The 21884-nt window shown below is 41.0% G+C and overlaps 1 pseudogene; it reads left to right on the top strand.

Annotated features, from left to right (window-relative positions):
- Positions 1 to 5609: 5609 nt before the first annotated feature.
- Positions 5610 to 6779, top strand: LOC147152061 (uncharacterized; annotated as a pseudogene).
- The last annotated feature ends 15105 nt before the right edge of the window (positions 6780 to 21884 follow it).

The following is a 21884-nucleotide window of genomic DNA, read 5'->3' as shown; positions in this document are numbered from 1 at the left end:
TAACTTCAAAATCACCGGCTCCGCTCTGTCCTGGTTTCAGTCCTACGAACAAACCGACAACAGCTCATCTACGTCAACCTCTGCTCCTCCTCCAAAGCTCCTCTGACTCAGGGTTTTCCCCAAGGTTGGATGCTTGGTCCTCTCCTCTTAATCCTCTACATCAGTGTTTTTCAAACATTTTGTTGAGTCAAGGCACATTTGTTTCATTTAAAAAAATCCCGCGGCACACCAGCAGCTGAAATTGTGAAAAAAAATCTTATTTTAACAATATAAGTGTTATATTGTTTACATAAGCATTTTTTAACATTGAAGAATGACGTTATATTATAGCGGTTTGAACAGGAATTAAATAAACACAAAGAAAAACGTATTTTATCATGTTTCATATTGATACTTAGTGTTAAACATGGGCCGGTTTGGATAAACATTCGTCACTAATTTGCTATCTCTAAACAAAGACAATTAGCTACCTGCTGCTGCTGCTGCTACCTACTGGTATGGAAGAGTACTACAATGTAGTAAAGACATGATTACGCTGCCAGGCGCTGGACCGCACAGGCACACAAATTAGATTATTTCCCACGGCACACCTGAGAATATCTCAATCTCAATATCTCTGAGCCGCGGAGTTTGAAAAAGACTGCTCTACATCATTGTTGGCCAACCCGCGGCTCACGAGCTGCATGGGGCTCTTTGGCCGGTTTCATGCGCCTCCTGAAGCCCTTTCCAAAAATTAGCTTAGCTGGGCGCATTGCGCCGTTAACCCCATTCATTGTGTATGTGGTGAGGGGTGGCGAGCACGGAATAATGCTAAAAGTTCCTTGCTATTGTCCTGGTCTTGTTTCGCTGCAAAATAATCAGCCGTTCTCCTTAAAATTTAATTTTGCTTGCAAGTGTAGCATATAAGCGCCACTTCAGGGTTTGTGTCACGAGGCCAATCGGGTGCCGGTATTCGTAATACCAGTCCCCGATTGGCTGCATAACCCACGTGATAATATACGTCTGGAAAATACACTGCTGACTGGCGCACATGACATTTCTTCCACGAGTTATTACGCTCTCAGTTACGGTACATTATTCTTCGGATTTTAAAAAATAGAACTAATGTGAATTGAAGCACACATTGATTATGGACACTTTCATCGCATTTAACGGCTCTGGGTCCCTTGTGTAGCTTCGCAGTCAATGTTCGGGCGAGACAGCTCACATATGTCACTGTGACTTGCCGTCGTCTGGTGGAGAGCGGTACCCGTTGTGGAGGCCTCCGCTTAGAGATAAGTTGCTCTCCAAATTTAAGCAACTCGGAATGCACAGAAAAAGAAACTAACAAGGTGATTGTTTTATTTATTGTTACTTGGCTTTTAATACCTGTGTGGTCGTTATTCAGTGTTCCTGTATTTCTGACTTGATAAGCAAACGAATCACAGTCATTTGGCAGTATAACATTTGAAATGCTATATATAAGAAATATGATACTGTCAAATTAGTTGGGGTGGAGGTGTGTGTATGGGGGGGGAGTGCGTGTGTGTGTGTGTGAGGGGTTCTTTGAGTGCGGTGATGGAACGGATAACATTCGTCAATCAAGGTACCATGTGCCTGCATACCACGTGCAAGCACTTTGACACAAATGACTTGGTGGGAAAATAAAGTTGAGTAGTGTTGGCCTACCAAATACGTAATGGCAAACCATTCTGCCTGGGCATCATAAGAACCTTTCAAGGCTTCAAATCTTCAGCGGCACTTGAGAGCCCTCCATTCTAACACCAGGAACGAACTCCTCAAAAACAGGTTGTTCACAAGGTCAGGCAGAAAAGTACACATCGTTGTTTCCAAAATGTATGAACCACTCCCATCAACTTGCTTAGTTGATTTCACGGGCTAAAAAGCTATATACAGTGAACCGGAGTTTGTCAAAACATGCAAATGAGGAGTGCGGGGACACGAGCGAGTAGTACATGTTTGCATATCTATGCTGTGGCTCTTTGCACGGTCAAAATCATGTCTCTTTGCCTTTGAGTGGTTGGCCACCCCTGCTCTACATCCTCCCTCTTGGCAACATCATCTGTCATCATGGCCTTCGTTTTCACTGTTACGCTAACGACAATCAGCTCCCCATCTCCACCACATTCATAAACTCCAATATCCACTCCAATCTCGTCAATTGCCTAACTGACATCAAAGGCTGGATGCAACATAACATTCTCAAGTTCAACAGTGGCAAAAGAGACATATCCCTGATCGGTCTCAAAGATATCATAAAATCCACTCAAGGCTTCTCCGTCAATTTTGATAACATCGCCCCCACTCCATCCCCACTCATATGTAATCTTGACATTCTTCTTGGCCCACTCTTTCGTTTGAAACGCACATCCAACAAGTAACCCCGACTGCGTTCTTCCTCCTCAATAACGTAGCTTGACTCCGCCCATCTCTCACCTTCTCGGCTGCTGAAACTTTCGTTCATGCCTTCATTACATCCATAGCATTCTCTAGAACACACCCTGAAAAACCCCACTAAACTGCAATACATCCCAAAACTCTGCCATTCGCCTCCTCACACACACAAGCTCCCGTGAACACATCACCGCTGTCCTTCCCTTGCTTCACAGAACAATTGTGGATAGACAGCGTTTGTGAACAACATCTCTTTTAAATGGCTAAATACAGCTTCTGCAAAACATAATCATATTCTACGGCAATATTTAACAATGAAGAACAAAAATTATGGATAGACTTACATGGATTTTTGGGAATATTTATGTCATTTAAATGTCTCTTCAGTTATTCCGTAATGATGTGACATTTTCAGCTGCAGTGAGAACTGGTGTACCACTCCCAACTACGAGAGCAATCAGAATGAGAAAAAAGGTTTTAACTACAGCAATCAGAATGGGAAATAAATGTATTTGATATATGACGTGTGACGAAGTGTCGCCCAGCGAGAGAAAAAAAAGACGTCGTCATGACAACACCCATTCTCATACATTGGCCACCGTATTCAGAATAAAGTTGAATAACAAAACTGCAATCTACCGAAAAGTGCATTTTCCCACTCATTCTTCGCTGTGATATGTACACTTGTGACTTTATTCACGTTTGGGTGTATCCTGGTGTCACACTAATAAGCCGTCGTTGTTTGTGCAACATGCCTCAGGAATACAGGCTAGTTATGAATAATGCGGACCCAAACATATTTTTTTCAAGAATATGTTCTCAGCAGGCCCACTAGTTGAAAACATGGCATTCTGATTGATTTTGAGTTTGTGGAGTATAAGTTAAGCAGCAAAATGCACTCGTTTTTAGCCATCTACGGGGGCGGCCATTTTGTCTTCTGTCGACTGAAAATGACATCACAACTGCTCACAACGACCAATCACGGCTGACCTATTATCTAAATCTGAGCCATGATTGGTCGTTGTGAGCAGTTGTGATGTCATTTTCAGTCAACAGAAGACAAAATGGCCACCTCCAGAGATGGCTAAAAACGAGTGGATTAACACTTATTCCACAAACGCAATATTTATCAGAATGCCCCGTTTCAACTAGTGAGCTTGCATAGAACATATTCTTGAAAAAAATATGTTTGGGTTGACTTCCGCTTTAAAGGTTGCATTCAGGCACCTTTCCGAAGCATTTGTAGAATTCCAACGGTCATATCTTCCGGGTCATCTTGCTCGGATAGGCTAGGAAAGGAAATATCTCAGGCAAAACGAGGTTTTTTGGGGGGGTTTATAGACTCTTTCACCCAATTCAAAACACAACTCAAACCACACCTATTTAAAACTGCTTACTTAATCCAATGTCATCGTGCTCTGCCACTTTTTTTTTTAATTTATTTATTTCAGTCCACTTTTTATTGCTGTTTTATTGAACATAATGCAATATATTCTACAGTGTCCTTGGGTGTCAAGAAAGGTTCCTTTAAATAAAATGCATTATTATTAGAATTATCAAAATACAAACGTTTAGGGATGTAACGATTTATCGAAAATCAATTTTATATCAATATAAATGCTTAAAATATGCATCGATGTAAAAAAATAAAAGAATCAATTCGCAACACCATGTCAACCATGGCCGCTCGCTCATGTCTCTACTGTAAACAAACTGCATATGCACATTGGGCATATTGCTCGACACTAGAACTACCAAGATTAGATTACTAACACAATTTCAATGATCAAAATACAGTTAATTTTAATAGTGGACGCGTCGTTTATTCATATATCTAATGATTTGCCGTTGCGTTTTGCTCTCAAAAAAGCATCGTATCCCACGGCCGGCATGCTTCTCTGCATTGCACATTAGGAGTGTGACAATATCTTGATACGGTGATACATCACGATATTTTGTCTTCCGATCGGTTATCGATACCACTGCGCCAAGTATCCATCCATCCATCCATTATCTGTACCGCTTATCCTCACAAGGGTCGCGGGGCATGCTGGAGCCTATCCCAGCTGTCTTTGGGCAGTAGGCGGGGGACACCCTGAACTGGTTGCCAGCCAATCGCAGGGCACACAGGGACAAACATCCGCACTCACAATCACACCTAGGGGCAATTTAGAGTATCCAATCAACTTACCCTGCATGTTTTTGGAATGTGGGAGGAAACCGGAGTACCCGGAGAAAACCCACGCAGGCACGGGGAGAACATGCAAACTCCACACAGGGAGGCCGGAGCCAGGATCGAACCCACGACCTCTGAACTGTGAGGCGGACGTGCTAACCAGTCGACCACCGTGCCGCCGCGCCAAGTATCGATATTTGAAATTCATATACGGCCGCTGTAAAGGCTCCTTCATTGTTCATTGCTTATAGAGCAATTACTTGCTAGGGGCACGCTTCACAGGAGCGGCGGGGAAACGGGCAAAAGTCGCCAGGTGAAGAAGACAAACAATGGGAGAGAGTACTACAGTACTACGGTTGGAACTAAGATGGCGAAGGATTTTTCCATATGCAAAAATTGTCTTACAAAAGTAAAATACACTGGAAACACGACAAATATGCACAGCCATTTGCAGCGGCATCACCCAGAGCTAGTAGCAAGTCAACCAGCCGCCCCTGTTAGTTTGCCTCTTGGCCACACCAGCGTGGGTTCTCTACTGCAAGCAAAACTTCCAATTCTCCCAGAGAAAAGTCCATCACGCGCAGCATCTCTGTGTATATTTGCAAGGATCTCCGCCCGTATAGCGTAGTTGAGAATGATGTGTTTCGCTACATGATGCGCACTCTAGAGCCACGCTACGAAATACCCAGTCGAAAACATTTCACTGAGAAAACTATTACTCGAGAAAACTAACTTTGTACGAGGAGACGAGGGCTCAAGTAATAAATGCACTCGAGTCGTCAGAACGAGTGGCTCTTCCCTGCGATGGATGGACATCACGGGCCACACTGTCTTTTATTACCATCACCGCGCATTTCATCAGCGATTGGGAACTCAAATCCTATCTGCTTCAAACCCGAGAAATGCATGAAACCCACACCGGCGCGCACATTGCAGAAGTACTTCGCAGAGCAGTGGACAATTGACATGAAAAAGCCCGTCGTTGTGACCGACAATTCTTTTAATATGACTGTAGCCATGGACCTAACTAGCTACCACCATGTACGATGTTTTGCCCACGTACTAAATCTTGCATCGCAACATGCTCTGAAGGTGGCCGCAGTCGCCAGGCTCCTCGCCAAGATTAGAAGGGTCTCGAACGTCTTTCACAGGAGCACAATAGGTGCAAAAAAACTGAAAAAGAACCAAAATCTGCCAACCAGCCATAACTGCTGCTCTTTTATCACCTGAGGTAAGAACGTTTATTTATTCAGCTATTTAAAGGCTCATTAGTTACATTGTGCATGTAGTAAATTAGTTGTTTTTTTTCTTGAGCGATTAATATCAATTTAATTATTGGTTATAACTTGTAACAAAAGTAGCAATATTTCCGGTCTAAAGCAGTGTACATGTTCATGTATATATTTTTTTAAAAAGCAACACAGGTTAACTATAGTATAAACTACACATTCAACTCATTTTTTTTCACTTCATGGTTCTATCACTCAATCTTCCACTAAAAAACACAATGGCAAGTCAAAAGATAATACATAAGTTTGTTTTCCTGTGTTTTGTTTTGCTGTTTTTTTAAGGTGAGAAAGAATGTGACTGATTGCTCACTGACAGAGACTGACATCTCAAATGCAGAAGAGATGGTGGACGCACTCAAGCCAATGCTTGTGGCGACAAACATCATGTGTGAGGAAAAAGAGCCCCACCATTTCTATCACCGCCCCACTTCAAGCTCAACTGCTAAGTGACACGAGTGGCTCGAGAAATCAAGAGTGCCATTCATCAAGATCTCTCAAAGAGGTACCAGCCAGTGGAGGAAAAAGATCCTCTGTACATATCATCATCCCTTGACCCACAGAGCCCGAAAAGGAGAAAGTCTGCTCTTGTGGACCTGCTGGGACAGACTTTCAAGAACAATACATCTACACATACAGAGTCTCCTGTAGCAATTGCCGAAAGGGAGATAAAGCAATACCAAGATGTTCAGTCTCTTCCACTAATGGAGGATCCACTGCTGTGGTGGAAAAGTCAACAGCATGTCTACCCTCTTCAGTCCAAGCTGGCACAAATGCATTTGCGTATTCCCGGAACCAGTGTAGCAGCTGAAAGAGTTTTTTCAACTGCAGGTGACATTATCAGTGTTCAGAGAAGTGTGCTCACTCCTGAACATGCTGACCAGCTGCTCTTTCTGAAGAAAAACATGGGCATACCTGTGTAACATGGACATTTATCAGTGCCAGTGAGTGCTCAGTTTTGTAGAAGTTTCTATGAAAATGTTTATTATAACTTCAATGTTCAAGTTCCAAAATATGCATTTGTTTAAAAATCCACTTTTTTAAGCACACAATTTCTGGAGAATATTAATATTGACTTTGTTGGATTTAATAGTTCTTATTGACGTCATTTTATTTATTGTTTTTTTTAAACTTTTGTTTTCCCTTTAAATGTGCAGGTAGAGGCCTTGCAGTATATTTGCACTTTCCAGCAATGTTACACAGAAACTGTCACTGTTTATAAACAGAACAGAAATGGGTATGTAACTGAAATGTTGCACTACAATAGTGATCAAGATGCTAATTTGTTTACAGAAATGTTGCAATAATAGTGTCTCTGTTTAGATGACGTATTTGTTTACAAAAATTCACACTTGAATTTCATTGTTTCGGTGATGGTACAAAAATGAAAATTTATTGAAAAATCAGTTTTTCTCTTGAATAGTTGTATCATATATTATCGTGGGTTGATTTCCTGACCGATATATCGATAATTGCTGTATCGGCATATCGTGAGTTAATCGTTATCGTGAGCCTCGTATCGCATATCGTATCGTATCGTGAGGTACCCAGAGGTTCCCACCCCTATTGCACATGCGTTGTAGTGGTAATCCGTGTCATCCGTGATGTAAAGAGAAGCATTGTAAGTAATGGCGTCATGGCTCTCGAGTTAGCGCTAATGTTAGCAATCGATGCCTAATTTCATTCCTCACATTGGGACAGTCGTTTCTGAAAGCTAGCTTTAGTTAGCACACACATGCTATCGTGCATATCCTGTTGTGCTACGCTAACATATGGTAGCATCTTCTACGGATTATAAAGGCATTAATCAGCGAACATCGAGCAGCAATATGCTGCCTCACGGTTGCTGTGACTACTCACCAAGTGTTGCGTTTGGGAATCGGAAATCTAAGCACTCCAAGTTAACACAGCATGACCTGTTTTCCACAGACCAATAATGGCAACGCACCTAACAATAAAAGACATAGCATTAAATTGTTAGAATGTACTAATTTAGATTGCTAAAGATTGCTATACTTTCAATGTGTAGATTAAATTATGCATATTATAGAAGCAAAACAAAACGTTTTGGATTACGGTTAAATAAAAACCAATTAAAGTGTTTAGATTAGTTTTATTTAGCACATTGATTTTGCCTAATTTTACTCATTTTATTTCACTCTACATTAAAAAAATATATATATTTTTTGTAATTATAGGCAGTTTCATAGTGTTAATGCCCTCAGCACTACTGGTGGTGATAAGTCGACTAGCAAAATAATAGTTTGTGGCAGCCCTACTTGACACCCTTGCGCCAAATATATTGTGTTTTCCAATGGCTGCAGCACCTAGCGCACAAATTTAAAAAAAAGATAGCAATTTAAAAAAAAAAAACGAATCGAACATCGGGAGCTGAAAATCGAATTGGGGCTTCAGTGAATTGTTACATCCCTGCAAACGTGTCATATTAAAATATACAATATTATAAACAAATAAAAAATATTGCATTAATATTCCACAAAATACAAGCTGAAAATACACACATAGGAGAAAAGCATACAAAAATGCAGTGTTATGGACAAAAACTGCAAAATCATCTGCCATGAATTCGCCTGTAATATGTAAATGCTTTAGCCCCTGTTCTCAGAAATATAATCACAATACTCAAACTTAAACTGCATCTTCACACATCACGGTAACTTTAAAATAATATGTAAAAGCACAACACAAGGAACAACAATTAATAATTTTGTTAAAAAGAGCATATTTCTGCACTCTGAACCAGTGGTGACCCTTACTAAACACATCCCAACACAAGAGACATTTATTCACACATCCCATGTTAACATGACAGAAACACTTTTTTTTTTCCTCGAAATGACGGCAACTATAATCTCATTTCACCATACTGCCACGTTTGGAAACAGATTGTGAAGAAATAAACAGTACGAAGACATAATTGTTTCTAAACATGTAATTTCCATTCAGTGTAGTTGTTGTGGCTGAAAGGCTGGCTGTGATGTTGCTCTGGTGAATGTCGGCACGCTTTACTGTATATGCGTTCCATACCTGTCAACCCCGTGGTGTACTGAATCCTACAAAAGTTGTAATTTGCCCTTACATATCTGTATATAATCTTACACATTATTTAATAATGGCTGCTGTCACGTGAACGGAAATCAGCGATGAATGGCATACCTGTTTGAAAAGGTGTTTCCATGTGTACAAATTACACCGAAAGTGTACAACTTGCATCCATTTTCTATAAATCCCGTGTCCTTTTCAGGGTCGCAGGGAGCTGGAACCTATCCCAGCTGACATTGGGTGCAAGGCAGACAACTGCACACTCAGAATTGTGCGGTAGACATTTTGTAAAAGTAAAAAATATTTTATATACAGTACATATGGCTGTATTATATATTAAAAAATGTATGAATTAAATTTTACTAAGTGGTTAGCAGTCAATCACACATCACTGACTGGTATGCGAACCTACACTGCCTGCATGTTATGTAAGTCAAGCAAATAAACCAAATACACTTGCTATTAACCTTGTGAATAAGCATACGTTTCTAATGAAAATGTTCAATATGAAAGTCATGTTCCGCTTAGGTCTTTCAAACCCCACCCCTTCAAACACAAAACACACACAAATAAAATATCCAGTCTCACATAACAATGTTACAAGAAATCACTGACTCGTACACATACTGAGAAGTTTAACATGTTCACAGTTTTTGACATTGGTGTTATTATATAAATTATTGGGCAAATAAATAATAGAGAACAATAAGAAAAGCTGGAATGATTATAACGGATGAGATTAGTGAACAACACAGTATATTCAATTGCTGACAATTGATCGTTTACATTTCACCTTGATGCAACCGTGTTGTTTTGTTGCTAATTTTTTTTTCCATTGTAAACAAATCTCATTTTAGGAGTCAAAAGAAGAAAATATATTGTTTTTTTACATAACGCCATGACACACGCCATTTCTTTTGTGCTCTACTTTGTCATAACAAGCAAGGCAGAAATCCATTGCCGGCAAAAGATGTTGCAGTTGTGTGGGTAATTACGTGAAAATGCTGCTTCACACTGCAGCATGCTGTTTCTGTGCTAGTATGTGTCTAAATGCTTGACAACAGAGCACAAGATGTAGCAGGAGTTCATTAGAATAAAGCCAAAGGCTGGGCCCACAACAAGCAGTGTCTCCATACAGAACAGCAGTTTTGCCTCCAGCTGTGACCTCTCACATACTTGTACAATAAGTAGCAAAAAAGACATGCAGCCACACTTCAGTTAGGGCAAAGAGTTGAACAAGTATATATCCCTGTTCAGTCCAATATTTTATTTCATTTATGAATGTTTACAAAGGTCAAGACTTTGAAAGTTATGGAACTGTTGAAAGAAATGTGAATAGTTAATAGTGCAGGAAACAAAGTGTCCCAGCAAATATTTTGCACCACAAATGCTGATGATTTCTAACCTCCATCAGCACCTCAAACAGACGATGTTTTGTCTTTCATATGCCATGCCATTTGTACAACAGTCTAACAACAGGTTTGTCGGGGGCGGTCGGATGTCCATTACAATGTTGCCACATTTTTACGATTGGCTCTTGCATGTTTGGATATACCCGTTGCACAGTCCACGGGTTCCAATGCATTATTTAGGAGACAAACTTTGACCGCTTCCTTTTTGGTCACTCCCTTCAAGGAGTATATTGCAGAACTACATGCGTGTTGGTGTGTTGGTTGGACACAAATGCATTTTCCGAGCCGACGTCTGATGGACGGCCTCTTGCATCCATGCAGTACGTATCTGCATTTGGGTTCGCCCACATGATATCAGTGGAAACAGCTGTAGGCTTCTCTGATCATGGTACCGTGCAAGGCTGGCGCATACATGAGTGGTCATTAGCAATGAGTTATTAAACCTAGTGTCTTTCCCAGATGCTTCTAATACCAATGCTCCATGATGTCTGATTGACAACAAGACAAGAATGCAATACTTTTAACAATTAACACAAATCCACTGTTTTTATGTACCTTTATTGGCATAACATGACATATTAGCATTACCATAACAACAATGCTGTCATGGGAAGGATCAATTCTTCACCAATATTGAATGACTTTTTAGCCTTAGCAATGCGGGGTTAGACACCAAGTAGCCTATTAGACTGTCAAGGCACATACATTTGTTGATGAATCAGTTTTGACGGCTTCATTGACTAATTGGAGAAGCTGCTCGCCGCATATTGTGCAGAGCGGGCAGTACATGGGGATCACCTTTCACGATGAATCCATATTTCAAGTAGGTCTCCTGCTGTTGTCTGTTAAATGCACCTTTCTTTTTCTTCTTGGGCATAGTTGTTGAATCCCGACTGGGCCTTTTTCCCATTGCAAAGAAACTTACCACATATGTCAGTGTTTTTTTACTCATTTTGCTAGCTTGTGGGTTTAATATTAGCGTTTCCACAACCAAGAAAACCTTCTATGGCGATCAGGAACAATGGACTAGAAGTAGATCAAAGGTTACAGATAAAACTACGCTTCTATGAAACCCGGATGACCGCCAGAGATTTTTTTTCTTAGGTTAGTTAAAAATGTGTCTTGTTAATTATGACTGTTATCTGATCCTGATATAACAGCCACAACACCCCTACTTTAGTAACATTATGGTCACATGATATACACTATGCCGGAATGATTCTTGGTGGAATTGACTGTATATCTGTCAGTACTTTCACTACTTTGTTAGATTGGAAGCTACAAAGATTATTGTATAGAAGTTATTATTGTATTATGTTCTGTTGAATATAATGGTGGTGGAAGAGAAGGCTTTGTTTGGGAGAGTTGCATTATTGTCTCCTGCCTATAGTACTTCATTTTTCTACCTCCAAATCTCCACATATACTTATATATACTGGATTATTAAATTATTAACAACACACTTTTAATGAGGAGTTGGCCATGAAAAGAAAAATCACTTGAGTGGTGGAGGGAAGCCGGCCTGGGATCAAAATCAAAAATGTCCAAACCAGACTGTGAACTTGACCCTGGAACCCTCCTAGATTGATCCATCATTTTATATAATTTGTTTAAAAGCTTTATATATTGCGTGCAAACTCATACCAACTACTTAAAAATTTCCAGACAAGGTTTTTAATAGTTATGTGCTGTATGTACTCAAAAAAACTCTACCCTTGATAAGCAGACAAGTGTCTATAAAGGCAGTGGAAGATTGTTTGAGCGCAGTACACAAACAATAGCTATGTTGCAATTTGTAATGTCACCATCGCCAAAACGTATCATCGTATCTTAATCGTCATTCAGACTGCCGATTGGTCCACCATGAATAAGACATTCCCTTCTTTTCTTTCTTCTAAGTAAGGAGACTGATTTACACTTTTCATCACTCAGCAGGGAAGAGATATCTTTTTATTTTGCTGACATTTCAGTGTGCTGTTATGATGTGCTTAGAGTAGAAATGTGCAAGGTCACATTGAAACTATGTGGAGGGCACCTAACATGAACTATTTCATTTTTTTTCCAGTAGCTTGATGGAGAGACTAGCGTGAGACTGTAATGAACTTGGACATACTTTTTGTAAGAAGTTGATTTGAAGAGTTGGCAGAACATAATATTATACATTATGTAGCTAGCAGTATGGTTTAAGATTATGCTTAGAGAGTTACAGTAATGCTAAATTAATGGTTTGCAGTGCTTTAAAAGTGTAACACACATTATCCACAAAGTCACAATCCATCCCTTTTATTTAATCACTTGACTGCCCACAATCCAGCAATCTGAATCTAATCGTATTCAGTGTTTCATTTTAATTACTGTATTCTGGCAAATAATACATTGCAGAGGAAAACCTCGAATGTAAAATAGCTAATAGGTTAGGAAAACAAAGTTGCAATTATTGCATAACTCGACTTTCTTAACATAAAGTTACTGTCAAAGACCTTATAAATTGCAGCATAGAGTATATGCAGCGCGGTGGAACTAGTGATTAGCATATATTTATTTGACTATTTGTTGGTACACCTCTGTGTTGAGTTTCTATGTTCTTCCCATGTTTCCGTGCATGACGCCGTGGGTGAGAGGCAGAGGTTTCATAATTCATTTAAAGATACATTAGCTGGCTAATTTCCTATTCACATCCACTAACCGGCTGGGAGTATCATGTATGGACTGAATTGTTTACAACTGTTTAAGTGTCAACCAAGATAGCATTTAGCTGCCAAAACAACCACCATCGGTCACCAGGCTACGGATCCCACCATGGGATATCCCATGATATTTAAGATTGCGTTATAACGCAATCCTATTGCATTTGTGTTACAATGCAACATGTTTTCCGTTATTTCCCAATAAAAATAATATTTGCAAAATCACACAATTTTATTTTAGGAGGAGAATGAAAGATTTACACTTTCGGGCCGTAGCTTTAAGTATACGGCGGCGCTGGCATGAGCATGAATGACGGTTTGGAGAGATATTTACGCTCTAGAATTAGAGATGTCCCAGACAAGGACATACTTTGCATGCAAAGGGATAAGGTATGTACTAAATGTAAACAGTTTGTTAAAAGAATAAAATTGCTATCCACTATTTTCATATACCCCATACATACCTTATCGCAGATTTCACAGGCAAGACAGGCTGGGCGTGTTTCTGCCAGTCATCGGTGAAATGGACGTCCTGTGGTGTCATCCATGGTATTACATGTGTTGAACCACTAGAGGATACCCTATGCCTGTGAGTACAATATTACTGCAGGGAACACACATGAAAAAGAAAAAAAGGGCTCTACATTGTTGTCGCAGGCAGTTAAAGGCGGTATCGCAGAAGAGAACAGTGGACTTTCTTTTTAAACCCAACACAACACGTCAGTCGGTACTTGACCTGGTCAGGGACTACACGGACGAAAATCCACTTATGACATGTTTAAAAAACCTTCTCATCCTCTCGTCATCTTGTCCTGCATCCCCAAAACAGACCATTCCCTCCCTGGTACAGAATGCCCATCTCTGAACAGAACGTACATGTTGTGTTTTACAACAATAGTAAACAAAGTTCATCATTTCTACCTGCGGATGAAACACTGAAGATTGTGGTAAAAATGTATGTTATTATGATTATGATTGTTAGCATTATATTATGACATTTTTCACAAGCAGCATGCTCTCCGCCTGGTCCAGTCACTCAAATGGGTGAGTGAATGGGAATCTCGCCTTTCAGTGTACCCCAATTCATCGTCTTTCTGTAGCCACTTGTGTATTTCGTTACTGACACCTTGAAGTGTGCAGTGTTCCTAAAAAGGAAAGTGGATATATTGTAAGACGGGACTTGCTTTTATTCATTCACGCATTCAAGTGAATGGACTTGGCGACTTGATTGCCACTTGCGAAAACCTTTACCACAAGGTTCACTTATTTTATCCACAAGGTGTATGTTAAATTATAAATATGGTTAGCAGAATTAGGCATTTTACAAAACTTTTCCGGTCCGTCAATCGCCATCCGTCTGTAGCCCGGTTACTCGTCCGACATCCGTCTATTTTTCAAGTCGGAACAAACTGTAATCGTCTATCGGTCAGTCAGTCTATTATTTTAACCACGCTGCCGTTATCGCTTCTGTCTACGCCCCCAGACCCCCGAGCTAGGACTGTATGGTAATTTAGGGGAATTCGTTGGAGCACCTCATCCACACAGGCACTCAAGTCAAATAGCGTCGAAAACAGTCTGGCTTTAATGTCACTCCAATCCAATCTATAGCGCTCAATAACTCACTCAGAATTGGTGCTAATACTACTCCGAATGGCCAACTGTCATGGTCTGTTCTTGTTGTGGTCATGTTTTGTTTTTTTGTTCCCGGTTGCTCCAGTAGGGGCAGTAGGTGGATCCACTGCAGCGCACGTGTTTGCAATCTTAATCAATGGAGTATTTAAGGACTGCCATGAACACAACTCACTGTTGGATTATTCGCTTTGCTCGTGTCTCTGATCACAAGCTCTCGAATTTTCTAGACTCGTCTTGTTATCTCCTGTTTGCTGCGTAGTACCCTTCCTTGGTTCATGTAAGTAGTTTTGTAAATTACAGCTTTACTCGGTTTGTATCATACGCGTTGTGGATCATCTTGTTCTTTGGTAACAAGTAATTTCGGTTCTCGTTTTTTCCTTGCCTTTTGCAAGCGCTTTGGTTTCCTACATTTTTTCCCTGGTCTTTTATACCAGCGTTGGCATTTTTTTAGAATCCACCTCATTCTGGTATTCACCGGAACCCGACACCAACGAACTCAATATGTACCCTTTTAGGACCTCTTAGGTGTCCAACAACATGCCTGACATAAATTAGGACCCATTAGCTGAACAAAACCATGCCTGATGTAAAACACACGAGTCAAGTAGCAAACATACCTGCATCAAATGAAACAATAATTATCAATGTGTGGTTAGAGACGATTACACAGACAGGCGATCGCCTGCAAAATGGGCATCCGTCTAGACGGACCGTTCCGTTAGTCAGACGGAATGCCCACCTCCGATAGTTAGGTTTTGTTGTACAACACAATACATGTGCACTGCATATACCACAGGTGTCAAACTCCGAAACTCAAGTATCACGAAGATTTGAACACTTGAAAGGTTCTAATGAAGCCCAGGCAGAATGGGTTGCCATTACGTATTTGGTAGGCCGTACACTACTCAACTTTTTCCCCCTCCAAGTCAATTGTGTCAAAGCATGTCCACACTTGGTACCTTTATTGACAAATATAATCCATTCCATCACTGCGTTCAAACGAGCCCTCACACACACAGTTTGTAAAAAACAGGGATCAGCAACTTAGTTTGGCAGCGGGCCAAATTTTACCTAACAATCCTATCATGGGACAAAATTTTCTTCAGACAAATCTGCTGTAACAGTATCAAAAGCTCATGGTTTGGTTTTATCACGGTATTGATGTCACGGTATGATAATTATTAGCAATGTCGTGTGAGAGATCACATCATTGCAGTAAGCCTCTTTGTATTGCTGGAAAGTTCACAGTCCACGGTCAGCTCACTAATTTGACAGTATCATATTTCTTATATACAGCATTTGAAATGTGATATTGCCTACTGACAGTGATTCCTTTGCTTATGTCAGAAACACACGGACACTCTGAATAAAAGCAACAGCTATAGAAAAGACCAAGTAACAATAAATAAAATAATCACCTTCTTAAATTTCTTTTTCTGTGCTTACTGTGATGCTTATATTTGGAGGGTTTTCTCTCATGTGTTGTCCAAGGCAAGGGGTGGAAGTCGGGCGAAGCTGGAGGTCTCAACGGGCACCGCTCCCCACTAGACAACGGCCCGTCAGGGTGACATGCAAAGCCACAGTAACACAGGGGGTAGCCAAGGCCGCCTTTACCTACTCTTAGGCCCTGGGGCTAACCATCAAATATAGGCCCCCCCTTCCCGACTCATAAGGCGCGATCCCAAACATTTCCAACTGTTGGTGAAGGTAGAAAAATCACGTCTGAGTTGGTTCTATACTTTTCTTGTTGTAAGGGAATTTTGTTTGAACCTGTTCAATGTTTGTTTGAACATGTTCAAAATTTCCTTACGACAAGAAAAATCTGTACAACTGCTGGTGAACATCTGGCAAACGTTTTTTGAACATTTGCAACATTGAACAAACCCTGGCGAAAACTCCTGCAATTGTTCTCTGCTCAATGCAGACAAAGGGCTTTTCTGAGATATTCAACTCATTTTTTAACATTGACAAACAGATCAGCATGCATATTTATGAATTTTATAATTTTTAACAAACAGAATAGCCAACAAATCAAAAGGGTCACGCACTATAGTTTTTATAAAGCAATAGTGCATTTCCCAATCATTTCTATGAATTAAAAAAATATATATATATTTTAATAGTATTGACATAACAAACAACCACAGACACAAACAACACAATGCTCTGCACCAAATACAAACAAGGCCATTTTTGCACGGCAGAAAACTTGCTACTATCTTGCTACGGAAATGGCACACTTTGACAACGGTACACAGGGAGCAAAAGAAGGGACGAACATTCTACACGATACCAAAAGAAGACAGGCAGACGGCACCTCCAGCCCACGGGTTGCTCTCGCTTCCAGCGCCGGGGTTGCGCAGCGTGTAGGCGAGCAGGCATTACGGCGAGCACCGCGTTTCTTACGCCCTCTGAGTGAGGTCAGTGTGGATGCCAGATGTGATCGGGTGCAAAATTGTATCGGTGGCCTCTGCTGATGAAGTCACACTCTATAACGTCCATCCATCCACCCATTATCCATACCGCTTATCCTCACAAGGGTTGCGGGTGTGCTGGAGCCTATCCCAGCTGTCTTCGGGCAGTAGGCGGGGGACACCCCGAATTGGTTGCCAGCCAATCGCAGATCACACAGAGACAAACAAACCTCCGCACTCACAATCACACCTAGGGGCAATTTAGAGTGTCCAATCAACTTACCATGCATGTTTTTAGAATGTGGGAGGAAACCAATCAAACCCACGACCTCTGAACTGTGAGGCGGACGTGCTAACCAGTCGACCACCATGCCGCCCGCTCTGTAACGTATTCCTACAATATATAATTCTTTGCCACAATGTTTGTTACTCATAACTGTTGTATTTTTATATTCTGTGTTACTAAATTAAAACAGAAAATACAAAATTGCTTCGTGCCACATTGGGGAGGCAGCTCTACGTCACTTCCGCTTATGCCCCGAGAAGAAGCTGCTACCTGTTTATTAAAATGTTTGCGTTTCTCCTGCCGAACTGGAAAAGATTTTGTGGTTGACTCCCTCCGAATAACCATGAACCACAATCCAATTCCCAAAGCCACTAATTGATGTGACGTCATCCGTGTGCACGTAAGCCACCGAAGGACGATCCTCGCAAAGGTGGCAGTAATGTACTTTATTTTATTTTATTTTTTATTTAGTAACCCAGAACATACAAACATAACAACTAGGGGAGTGACAAACATAGAGGCAAATAAACATATTACAGAAATACATTATAAAAAGTGACGTCATCAGCATGCGCGCAGGCCACCAAAGGACCCCGGGACAATTTTGCAGCCCGATCACATATGGTACCGACACCGGCCAGCCCAGCCGTGTGTGTCCATATTTTGACATTTATAACACACGGCCTCACACTGTAGCTGATGTATCCTAGGTACACTTTCCTTGGCAATACTAATTTGTAACATTTAATCATTACCGATAGACTATCAACCTTATCTCCATTCCTGTTCGTTTTCAGTCGTTTCACTTCTGTCACTTTTGCACCTTTTAAATTTTCTCTAATCTCTTCTGTTGTTATTGCTGTTAGGATACCCGAGATAACTACTCTTGCTGCTCTTTCAGGCATTGAACACTCAACTTCTTTACCTCCGATTCGGTTTACTCTAAGCGCTTTCCCTTGCTGGGCCCCATTCTTGCAAAAGATCAACAGTGATTTAACACTTTAACGTCCTTGGTCCCACCTACCAAGATTGGTTTTTATCACCTTAAGAATATCGCCAGAGTCCGCCCGTTTCTCTCTCAGGCTAACACGGAAGTGCTGATGCATGCCTTTATTTCCTGTCGTTTAGATTACTGTAATGCCCTGCTCTCTGGCCTCCCGAAAAAGAGCATTTCACCACTGCAACTACTGCAGAATTCAGCCGCTCGGGTGCTGACGAGAACCAGAGGGCGGGAGCACATTACGCCAGTTTTGAAATTGCTGCATTGGCTCCCTGTGTGTTTCAGGATCGATTTTAAAGTACTTTTATTAGTTTATAAATGTGTTAATGGTCTTGGGCCATCTTATTTATCTGATTTGCTTTTATCATACCAGCCCTCGCGGATCCTGAGGTCCTCTGGCGCCGGCCTTTTATTTATTCCAAGGGTGAGGACCAAAATGCATGGCGAGGCTGCATTCAGCCATTTTGGTCCTCACCTTTGGAATAGCCTGCCAGAGGATGTCAGGTCTGCAGAGACTGTTGATATTTTTAAGAGGAAGCTCAAGACACACCTTTTTAGTTTGGCTTTCAACAACTTTTAAATAATTTATCTTTTCTTTTGATTGAAGATAATTCTATGTTTTGCTTTGAATGTTTTAAAGCACTTTGAGTTGCATTTTTATGTATGAAAAGTGCTATATAAATAAAATGTGATTGATTGATATTGCTTCATGTATTGTTTTTGTCAGTCGAATTGGATTCCACTCACCAAACAACGCCCCTATCTGGGTCAGATTAGCAAAAACCTTGCATTCATCCCTATGCTTTGTACTTGGATTTTGTTCTGTTTCGCTGTTTGAAATTGAGTCAGATTCCTCCTTCCTTTCTGCCACCTTCACTAATTTCTTTCGTTTTTTCCGATTCAGTATTCGTTCTCCTGCTACACTACATCAAGATTTTCCCGACTCTCAGATACAACTTAATTTTCCTCCATCTCACTTCCTATTTCATCACTTCCCTATGCCATCTCTCTCGCTTCTCCACCAGGTCGTCCTGACCCCGTCCTTCTTCTTCCGACTGTCCTGTCATCTTGGCTGTGTAAATCAATACGCACGGGGATCAGTCACGTGACGTCCAAAGCTCGGTCACGGGAACTTCCTGTACATGGGGATTGGCTGAAAATTGTCATAGTATATAGTACGGGTGTGTGATTGGTCCATGGATGATGACAGACAAATAAACAAAGAGAATAATATGGAATTTAATGCCTTCCGATAGACCCCCTAGAGTGGGCTTCGTGTAACTGCAACAGCAAGTGACCCTCTCTACGGCCATGGTGTTGCACAGAACCGCCTTGGTCAACTTTTTTTTGTGGGGGGGGATTCTGATAGTTCCCTGACTTCCGTAGGCCCGTTGGTAAGTGCGGCTCTGGGGGTAGCCCGGGAGCGACACAGGGCCGCTAAATGCGTAAGTGTCCATTATCAATGTGCTTCAATTCACATTAGTTATATATATTTTTTAACTGGAAGATTAAGGTTCTGTAGCTTCGAGCGCACACAGCTGGCTTTTGTGTACATAGCTTGCGGGGGATAAATGTCATCAGTGCGCCAGTCAGCCAATGATCAGTGCATTTTTTCAGATGTGTCACATTATCACGTGGGTTACAGCCAATCGGGTGCCTATATTGCGAATACAGGCACCATATTGGCTCCGTAACACAAACCGGGAAGTGAGACGTTGAAATGCCACACTGCCGATCAAAATGACATTTTAAGAAGAACAGCTCATTATTTTGCAGCAAAACAAAACCAGGCCGATAGCAAGGAACATTTACAGCACCAAAAAGGCTTCAGGAGCCACATGAAACCCGCCAAAGAGCCGTGGGTTGGTTAGGCTTTCAACAGATGATCTCTTTATGATTTCCCTCTGATTTATTTTCTTTGCAGTATATTTCTTGGGAAGACGTTGATTCAAAACAAGCAAATTGGCTTCATCCATGTGGCCAAAATGTACAGTTTGATACTGCGTGTCGATTTCTCATTTCCATTTTACAGTATGATACTGCGTGTCGATTTCTCATTTCCATTTTGTTGTTGTCTGTTGTTGTGTCGCCTCTAGTTCATGCCAAGACGCCAGGGAAACAAGAGCATAGTCACTTACTTATAAAGGACATTCTTTCTTCGCTCCAGGGTATGGGATGCCATTCAACAGTTGCAGACTGCTCCATGTCTGCGTAGGTGGAGCAACTCTATACCATCTTTTGGTTTGAATTGACAGCTCTTTATAAAGTAGCTTGGTGTATGTTGCTTGCAACACACGCTTGTCAGTGATCAAATATTTGTAGTCTGTGTGGAACCACCTACTCTAGGCAGTAAAGGGCAGCTTCCCCTGTCAGTTTCAGTGGATGGAAACAATGACAAATTAAAGTAGGGAATGATACTGTGTTTTTATCCAAGGCTTTTCACTAACAGTATTAATATCTTGTAGTTCTCCTTTGCACATTTCCAATGTCTTTAATCCTGATTAGTAGATACCCTAATCACTTGGGTGCATAAGTAGTTGGGATTAACAGTTGGTAACCGTAGGCTTGTCACTATCCCTGGCAGCATGGGATAATTTCTTCCCCTGGAATCTTCAGTGATGGCACAGGCTCTGAGCTAATGAAACAATCCTGACACATCATTCCACAAACTCTAACTTTTATCTCCTGTCCTCCTGCAGACCGCAATAAAATGACCATTTTTCTTCCTATGAACGTGCCTCCGTGTGTCTTTGTGTGTTTATGCCTATTGCCTATGTATGCGTGGAAAGCACTCTCTATTCATCAAGATGTCACCTGTAATGGCTGCTAAATTAACCATGTGTTTCGGAGAGCAAGCTGGCTTGATAAATCTCTTTGTGGCAATGGGTGCAGGGTCCACTCTGATCCACCTTTACTCTGACCTTCCTTTTATGCTGGATCAACCGCCATGGGGCTTCACTATCTCCTGCTGAGGTGGGAAGTGGAATTGCATTACATTTACTTGAATTATTGTAATTGAGTGATCTTTAGTAGTACCATACTGGAGTACTGTAATTTTTTTCCAAGTTGGTTTTAAAAATGATGACGTTTCCCCAGGTAGGTTCGGGTCGAGACAATACTGGTACAGTAGTTAATTTTAATTGACATCCTTTAAGAAAGCCTGAACTCATGTTCCAAAAAAAAGGTATCATTCACCAATCAGTGTCTTCATCTTTATTTTAACATCTGAACTTATTATATTTTATATAAAACCACCACCACCACCACTACTACTACTACTAATAATAATAATAATAATGATAACGATGGCCGCATGGTGGCCAAGTGATTATTAGGTCTGCTTCATAGTTAAGATTCAGGTTTTGAATCTCAGATCCTTTTTTAATGGATTTGTGCTTGCATGGGTTTTCTACAAGTAAGATGTAAATGGTTGTTGGTCTTTTAAGTACTCTGTGATTGGCTGGCAACCAATCCAGGGTGTACCGCGCCTCTTGCCTAAAGTCAGCTGGAATCGATTCCAGCTCACCCGTGACC

Source organism: Filicampus tigris, chromosome 2, assembly GCF_054856515.1.
Source record: "Filicampus tigris isolate MCC_2025a chromosome 2, RoL_Ftig_1.0, whole genome shotgun sequence".
In the NCBI taxonomy this organism is placed as follows: Eukaryota; Metazoa; Chordata; class Actinopteri; order Syngnathiformes; family Syngnathidae; genus Filicampus; species Filicampus tigris.
The sequence above is the reverse complement of the archived record's forward strand: the minus strand, read 5'-3'. Positions and strand labels throughout refer to the sequence as shown.